The 9,896-nt window shown below is 28.2% G+C and overlaps 1 pseudogene; it reads right to left on the reverse strand.

Moving 5' to 3' along the window:
- Positions 1 to 6,760: 6,760 nt before the first annotated feature.
- Positions 6,761 to 8,261, reverse strand: LOC145982872 (NADH-ubiquinone oxidoreductase chain 5 pseudogene; annotated as a pseudogene).
- Between the last annotated feature and the right edge of the window lie 1,635 nt (positions 8,262 to 9,896).

Here is a 9,896-nt window from a genome sequence, read left to right on the forward strand (position 1 = left end):
CAATAAGTATTAAAATGACATGTTAATTAAGTCAATTACTTTAAGTTAGACTACAAAAACTTAAAAAAAATTGGATAAAATTAAAAAGGATTCTGAAGTATTTTATATTATTTAATAAATAGGTTCTACTTATTGATCATAACAATAAAAGTCTAATAAATAGTATTATTAACCCACTATTATAACTTATATATAAATAAGATGTCTGAAAAAGGATTACCATGATAGGGTAAAGTATACATGAAATTTAACATGTTCTTATTAATTTATTTGTAACAAAAATGAATTTTTATAATTGAAAGAATTAAACTTTCTCCAATGGTATCAAACCCCATAGTGCATCATACACCAAAATATAATAAAAAGGTAAGCTAATTAAGCTAGAGGGCTCATACCCCACATATGAAGGTCTATAATTAATCCTTCCCTTTTTAATGCTCACAACCCCCAAGAAAATAATATTCCTATTGACCCTCACAATAGGAACCCTCCTTTCTATTTCTTCCACCTCATGATATGCAGCCTGAATAGGCTTAGAAATTAATCTAATATCTTTTATCCCATTAATTTCTACACCAAATAATCAACGAAATACAGAAGCATCACTTAAATACTTCCTAATTCAAGCATTAGCATCATCAATAATTTTGGCTGCAGCATTAATTATAATTAATGCTGCAAACTTCAATATACAGATACAGCTTTTAACCATAGCTTTATTAATAAAAATAGGAGCTGCTCCATTTCACATTTGAATACCAGAAGTTATAGAAGGAATAACATGAATTAACTGCCTAGTAATAACAACTATTCAAAAAATTGCTCCATCAACATTGCTTAGTTATGTAATTGACAATTTAAACATAATTTTAATTTTAACAATTAGAACATCAGCAATTATTGGAGCAATTGGAGGATTAAATCAAACCTCGTTACGAAAAATTATAGCCTTTTCATCAATTAACCACATATCATGAATTATTCTAAGAATAACATCAGAAGATAATACCTGGTTAACATATTTACTACTATACATCCTTATAACTACCTCTACCATTATGTTATTTTCAATAAACAAAACATACTACGTCCATCAACTGTTTATATTAAAACTTCCGCCCATTAAAAAAATATCTTTATTCATATCAATATTATCTCTTGGTGGACTACCACCTCTACTAGGGTTTTTACCAAAATGGATAGTCATTATCCAAACAACCAACTTTAAGCAATTAATTATAATTATAATCCTAATTAGCATATCGTTGCTAACCTTATATTATTACTTACGAACCTCACTTACATCAATTTTAATAAATTATAAAACTAATATATGGAATATCATTACTTAAACTTAAAAGAACAAGTATTATCAGTAGTTACAATTTTTCTCTCAGTATGTGGACTACCTATAATCCAACCAATTTACATATCTCTATAAAATCTTTATAAGGTCTTAAGTTAATTTTAAACTAATGACCTTCAAAGTCATAAATAAGGGGTACTCTTTTAGGCCTTAATACATATATGTATCACCCTGAAATTGCAGTTCAAAATTATTATTCTTAACTATAAAGCCAAAATTTAATGAGAGAGTTTTAAACTCATACATAAATTTACAGTTTATCACCTATAACTTCAGTCATCTCATTCTTGCAACGATGATTATTTTCTACTAACCATAAAGATATTGATACAATATATTTAATTTTCGGAGTATGATCAGGAATAGTTGGAACATCATTAAGTATCTTAATCCGTATAGAATTAGGCCAACCAGGAAGTTTAATTGGAGATGATCAGATCTACAATGTGATTGTAACTGCACACGCATTTATTATAATTTTTTTCATAGTAATACCTATTATAATTGGGGGATTTGGAAACTGACTAGTACCTTTAATAATTGGAGCCCCAGACATAGCCTTCCCACGATTAAATAATATAAGATTTTGATTACTACCTCCATCATTAACTCTACTATTATCAGGAAGAATTGTAGAGAGTGGTGCAGGAACTGGTTGAACAGTATATCCTCCCCTATCTGCATGAATTGCACATGCCGGAGCCTCTGTAGATTTATCAATTTTTTCATTACATTTAGCAGGAGTATCCTCTATTCTAGGGGCAGTAAATTTTATTACAACAGTAATTAATATACGAACTATAGGAATATCCATAGAACGAGTACCATTTTTCGTATGGTCAGTAGTAATCACTGCAGTTCTACTATTATTATCACTACCAGTTCTAGCAGGAGCAATTACAATGCTATTAACAGATCGAAATTTAAATACCTCATTTTTTGACCCATCTGGTGGTGGAGACCCAATCTTATATCAACACCTATTCTGATTCTTTGGACACCCAGAAGTATATATTCTAATTCTACCGGGATTTGGAATAATTTCACATATTGTAACTCAAGAAAGAGGTAAAAAAGAAACATTTGGAGTTCTTGGAATAATTTATGCAATAATAGCAATTGGGTTCCTAGGATTTATTGTATGAGCACATCATATATTTACTGTAGGAATAGATGTTGATACTCGAGCATATTTTACTGCAGCTACAATAATTATCGCTGTACCAACAGGAATTAAGGTATTTAGATGAATTGCAACACTACATGGAACACAAATTAATTACTCTCCATCAATATTATGAGCATTAGGATTTATTTTCTTATTTACAATAGGGGGATTAACAGGAGTAGTATTAGCAAATTCATCACTAGACATTGTGCTGCATGACACATACTATGTTGTAGCACATTTTCATTATGTATTATCTATAGGAGCAGTATTTGCTATTATAGCAGGACTAGTACATTGATTTCCATTATTTACAGGAGTAATAATAAATCCAGATTGATTAAAAATTCAATTTATCTCAATATTTATTGGAGTTAACTTAACATTCTTCCCACAACATTTTCTAGGATTAAGAGGAATACCGCGACGATATTCGGATTATCCAGATGCATACACAATATGAAATGTTGTTTCAAGATTAGGATCAATCTTATCATTTACAGCAGTAATTATTATAATTTTTATTACCTGAGAAGGTATGACAAGTGCCCGACCAACATTATTTAATCTACAACAAGCATCATCAATTGAATGGTATCAAATGTCACCTCCCTCTGAACATACATATTCAGAACTCCCAATACTACTTACTAACAACTAATTTTTAAGGTGGCAGAGAAGTGCATTGAATTTAAGCTTCAAATATAAGGAATATCCCTTACTTAAAAGTGGCAACCTGAAATCAAGTAGGATTACAAGATAGATCCTCCCCATTAATAGAACAAATAATATTTTTCCATGACCACTCAATATTAATTTTGATTATAATTACAGTATTAGTAGGATACTTAATAGCATCATTATTTAATAACAAATTAACAAACCGAATACTTTTAGAAGGACAAACATTAGAAACAATATGAACAATTATACCAGCAATTACCCTAGTTTTTATTGCCCTACCCTCTCTACGTTTATTATACTTATTAGATAAAATTAATCAACCTTCATTGACCCTTAAAACTATTGGACATCAATGATATTGAAGTTATGAATACTCCGATTTTATAAGGGCAGAATTTGACTCATATATATCCCCAACAAATGAAATATCTATAGACTCATTTCGATTATTAGATGTAGATAATCGAACAGTATTACCAATTAACATAGATATCCGAGTACTAACTACATCTGCAGATGTATTACACTCATGAGCCATACCATCCATAGGGATTAAAATAGATGCCACCCCAGGACGACTTAACCAGGCAGGAGTAAATATTAGTCGAATTGGCTTATTTTTCGGACAATGTTCAGAAATTTGTGGTTCTAATCATAGATTCATACCAATTATTGTTGAAACTACAACTCACAAATCTTTTATTAATTGACTAATAAAAATTATTCAAGAATCATTAGATGACTGAAAAGTAAGTAATGGTCTCTTAAACCACAAAATAGTAATATAACAACTACTTCTAATGAAAAGAGTTAGTTAATCTATAACATAGGAATGTCAAACCTAAATTATCTTTATAGATACTTTTTTATTCCACAAATATACCCATTAAATTGAATTATTCTATTTATAATATTTATGTCAATTTATTTTCTATTTATAATCATCAATTATTATAATTATAATAAATTATTAAATAGTAACAACTTTAAAATAGAAAATAAACCAAAAATTAAATACTGAAAATGATAACAAGATTATTTTCATCATTCGATCCAACATCATCAATTATAAATATATCACTAAATTGAATAAGAACATTCCTGGGATTATTAATAATCCCAGCCCCATTTTGATTAATACAATCACGAACCTCTATATTATATAACATAATAATAATAAAGTTAAATGAAGAATTTAAAACATTTTTAGGGATAATTAGTCACCAGGGAAGAACCCTAATATTTATTAGTATATTTTCAATAATCTTATTTAATAATTCAATAGGATTACTACCCTATGTTTTTACTAGATCAAGTCACTTAGTATTTACCCTAACCCTGGCCCTACCAATATGATTATCATTTATATTATTTGGGTGAATCAATAATACAAAACATATATTAGCACACCTAGTACCGGAAGGTGTGCCAGCACTATTAATACCAATTATAGTAGGTATTGAAATAATTAGAAATCTAATTCGTCCAATAACTCTATCAGTGCGACTAGCAGCAAACATAATAGTTGTACATTTAATAATATCAATAATTGGAAATACAGGAACAATATTAGAAATTATTGGACTTTCAATATTAATTTTAGCACAAATTATATTAATTATTATAGAAACAGCCGTAGCATTTATCCAATCTTATGTATTTGCCTTATTAATTGCTATTTATTCTAGAGAATCAAAATAAACAATGTCAGCAAACCAAAACCACCCATATCACCTAGTAGATCAAAGCCCATGACCAGCAACAGGAGCTATTAGAGCAATAATATTAACAACAGGGATAATTAGATGATTTCACCAACAAAATATAATTCTATTATCAATAGGAATAACAACTATACTTCTTACAATAATTCAATGATGACGAGATATTTCACGAGAGGGAACATATCAAGGATTACATACAAATCAAGTTATAATAGGACTACGATGGGGCATAATTCTATTTATTATCTCAGAGGTATTATTTTTTGTATCCTTCTTTTGAGCATTTTTCCGTAGAAGATTATCCCCAACAATTGAACTGGGGATATTATGACCACCAAGGGGAATTACTCCATTTAACCCAATACAAGTACCTTTATTAAATACAGCAATTTTACTAGCCTCAGGAGTAACAGTAACATGAGCCCATCATGGGTTATTAGAAAAAAATCACTCACATACAACGCAAGCCCTTATATTAACACTAATATTAGGAATATATTTTACTATTCTTCAGGCATATGAATATTATGAATCCCCCTTTACTATCGCTGATGCAGTATGTGGATCCACATTCTTTATAGCAACAGGATTTCATGGGTTACATGTTATTATTGGATCAACATTCCTAGGGGTATGTTTAGCTCGACACATCTTATGCCTTTTTTTCACCAACACATCACTTCGGATTTGAAGCAGCAGCCTGATATTGACATTTCGTAGATGTAGTATGATTATTCCTTTATATTTCAATTTACTGATGAGGTAGATAATTTACTTAGTATATTTAAAGTACGCTTAACTTCCAATTAAAAAGATTATAATAAAATAAAGTAAATAATTAATATAATCATAAGTACCTCATTATTAATTATAATAATTACCTCAATTGTAATATTATTATCCACATTACTATCAAAAAAAATAATTACAGACCGAGAAAAAAGATCACCGTTTGAGTGTGGATTTGACCCAAAATCCTCAGCACGAATTCCATTCTCTATAAAATTCTTTCTAATTGCAGTAATTTTTCTAATTTTTGAAGTAGAAATTGTATTACTATTACCAATGACAGTTATTATTACTAATTCAAAACTAATATATTGAATATGTGTTAGACTCCTATTCCTATTAATCTTGCTTTTAGGTTTATATCATGAATGAACCCAAGGATCACTAGAATGAGCATGCTAGAGTAATAGTTAATAATAATATTTGAGTTGCATTCAAAAGGTATTGAATAGTTCAATTTACTTTATTGAGCAAGAAGCAAAAGCAATCAGCTTCGACCTGAATAAATTGGTATATATTACCCTTGCTTATTTGACTGAAGCCAAAGGAAGGCGGCATATTAATGTTAATAATAAAATTAGGATTATCTCCTCAGTTAAGGGGTATATTATTAAGTGGGGGCTGCTAACTTCCATCTTTAGTGGTGAAACTCCATTAATACTCTCACACTATTTCTTTAGTATAAAATTACATTATCTTTTCATGATAAAGCTGAACTTTAAATAAGTTCAAGAAATGCCTATAGAATTATTTTATCCTTCCTAATAACTTCAATATTATGCTTTATTATAAGCTATATAAACACATATAAATTATTAATAAAATTACTATTAAAAATGAAAATATAAAATAAATATTAAAATAATTAGAATGTATTAATTGGATATTTAAAGAACCACTCCTTATATATTTATAGACTCCCTGTCCCCCCATAAGTTCACTTCATCCATAATCAACAGCCTTAATATATAGACCTCCAGTAATAAATGAACTACCAATTAATCCACCAGAGGATAAATAAGGTAAAAATCATATCCCCCCTAATAAATAATATATTATTTTATTATTAAAAAATGGATAAATTTCGAACAAGAAAGATGTAATATTATACCCAATTCACCCTCCCAATAAAATACATATAATTGCCCCTATTTTCAAACTAAGTGGGATAATAATAACAAAAACAGAAGGAAATATTAATCATATTAACCCAGAACCACCTACAATAGATAAGAATAATAGGCCTAACATACCTTTAAATATGCCTCATCCCCCATCATCTGAAAAGAATTGAAATGATATACCTCTATAAGATTTACCAACTAAATAATAATTTAATCGAAAACTATAGGCTATAGTTATACCCGTAGAAACTCATAATAAAACAAATATTACTAAATTAAAAGAAGATATACTTAATATTTCCAAAATTAAATCCTTAGAATAAAACCCAGCCAAAAACGGTATTCCACATAAGGCAAGACTAGAAATTATTATACAAGAAATAGTTATTGGTATTTTATTAATTAATTAATTAATTAACGAATATCCTGAACATCCCCTATTACATGAATAACTACACCGGCACATAAAAACAATAAAGACTTAAATATAGCATGTGTCAATAAATGGAAAAATGATAACTCCTTTAACCCCACAGATAATGTTAACATTATTAACCCAAGTTGTCTTAATGTAGATAAAGCAATAATTTTCCTCAAATCATATTCAAAATTAGCACCAACCCCAGCTATAAATATAGTTAACCCTGACAGTAATAAGAGTATCCTACCAAAAACAGTATATATATCAGTATATCTCCAAAACGAATTAATAAATAAACTCCAGCAGTAACCAAAGTAGAAGAATGAACTAATGCAGAAACTGGGGTGGGTGCAGCCATAGCTGCCGGCAATCATGCAGAAAATGGAATTTGTGCACTCTTTGTTATCCCAGCAATAATAATAAATCTAGTAATTAATATTATATCAAAGTCAGAAACTAATCATAAATAATAGATATAATTTCAGCTACCATAATTTAATATTCAAGCAATAGATAATAAAATAAATACATCACCAATTCGGTTAGACAAAGCAGTTAATATTCCAGCAGAATAGGAACGAACATTCTGATAATAAATTACTAGGCAGTAAGAAACTAGTCCTAGACCATCCCATCCTAAAATAATTCTAATAATATTAGGAGAAATAATTAAAAACATTATAGACCCGACAAATAATAAAACTAAAATAATAAATCGATTTATATTATAATCCCCTTCTATATAAGAACCTCTATAATTAATAACCATAGAAGAGATATATATAACTAATCCTATAAAAATTAAAGATATTCAATCAAATAATATTGTTATGATAATACTAGAACTATTCAAATTAACAATATTTCACTCAATAAAAATTGTAATATCCCTAATTAAAAATATTATCCCTAATAATAATAAAATTATTCTACTAATTAATAAAATAATTGATACTATACTTGTAATAAAAAAATTAAAAACCATTGATCTAAGAACTTTTTAGCTACCAGTAAGTCCACAACTTACTATTCTACTTAAACTACTTAAATAATTTAAATTCAATGAAATATTGGAGAACAAAAAACAATTAAAAAATTTAATGGAAATAAATGACAAAATAATAATAAATATTCACGAATGTTACTTCTTCAGCAAGAAAATACACCAGAGTTGTATATTCCATGTCGAGTGTAAGAATATAAATATAAAGTATAACCAGCACTTAAAAAGGAGAGTAATGCAACACCTACAAAACTAAAGTAGGATCACCCAATAATTCTATTTAATAGACTAATTTCACCCAACAGATTAATAGAAGGGGGGCAGCTATATTAGTAATTCTCAATATAAATCATCATAAAGATAATCTAGGAATATAACTAATTATCCCCCTATTAATTAATATACTACGACTACCTAATCGTTCATAAGTAATATTTACTAGACAAAATATTCCAGAAGAACAAAGACCATGTGCTACTATTAAAGTAAGACTACCATTTATTCCTCATGCCCCTATAGTTATAATCCCCATCAAAACAAGACCTATATGTGCTACAGATGAATATGCAACCAAAGCCTTTAAATCAATTTGACGTATACAAACAAGACTAATTATTCAAATTCCAACAATGCTAATACCAAATCAAAAAATATTATATTTAACAGCTAATCTCTCAATACAAGAAATAATTCGCAAAATCCCATACCCTCCGAGCTTTAATAAAATCCCAGCCAAAATCATAGACCCACTAACTGGAGCCTCAACATGAGCCCTAGGTAATCACAAATGAACCAAAAATATAGGTATTTTTACTAAAAAGGCAAACACCATTCTAATATATCAATATTAATATATCTAAATATATATATATGTAAACCCCCCACCTTATAATTTAACATAAAAATACCAACCAAAAGAGGTAAAGAAGCAAGTAATGTATAAAAAAGTAAATATACCCCCGCTTGTACTCGTTCTGGCTGATACCCTCACCCTAAAATTAAAAATAAAGTAGGTACTAATGATCCCTCAAAAAACAAATAAAATAAAAAAAAATTATTCTTATAAAAGTTAATATTAACAATAATAATAAAATAATTAACAAAAATATAAATCTACAAGGATAAAAATAAATAGATATAATACTATTTCTAGCCACTATTATTAAAAAAATAATTCAAATGCTAAGCAAAATTAAAGAGTAAGACATCACATCTAAGCCAATAAAATAACCAGCCCCCCATACTCCGATACCAAATCATACTATTAATAAAAACAAAAAACAACCAAAAATAATAGAAATTTGAACCACCATTCATAAAGAACTATTAAATCTCAAAAGGATTAAAAATATAAAATAAAAAATATATTTTAACATTTCAATAATACAAAAGAATTAAAATAATCATTACCATGAGTACGTGTAACTGATACTATAACAGATAGAACAAGAGCCCCCTCATATACACAAAACGAAATAAATAATAAACAAAAATAAGTTTCTTCCTGATTATTAATAAAATAATAAGTTATATATAAATATAAGGATAACACAATAAATTCAAGTCTTAATAGAGTTACTAATAAGTGCCTACGTTGAGAAATAAAGCATAAAAATC

Source organism: Lepisma saccharinum, unplaced genomic scaffold (assembly GCF_977018435.1).
Source record: "Lepisma saccharinum unplaced genomic scaffold, izLepSacc3.1 HAP1_SCAFFOLD_459, whole genome shotgun sequence".
NCBI classification, from domain to species: domain Eukaryota; kingdom Metazoa; phylum Arthropoda; class Insecta; order Zygentoma; family Lepismatidae; genus Lepisma; species Lepisma saccharinum.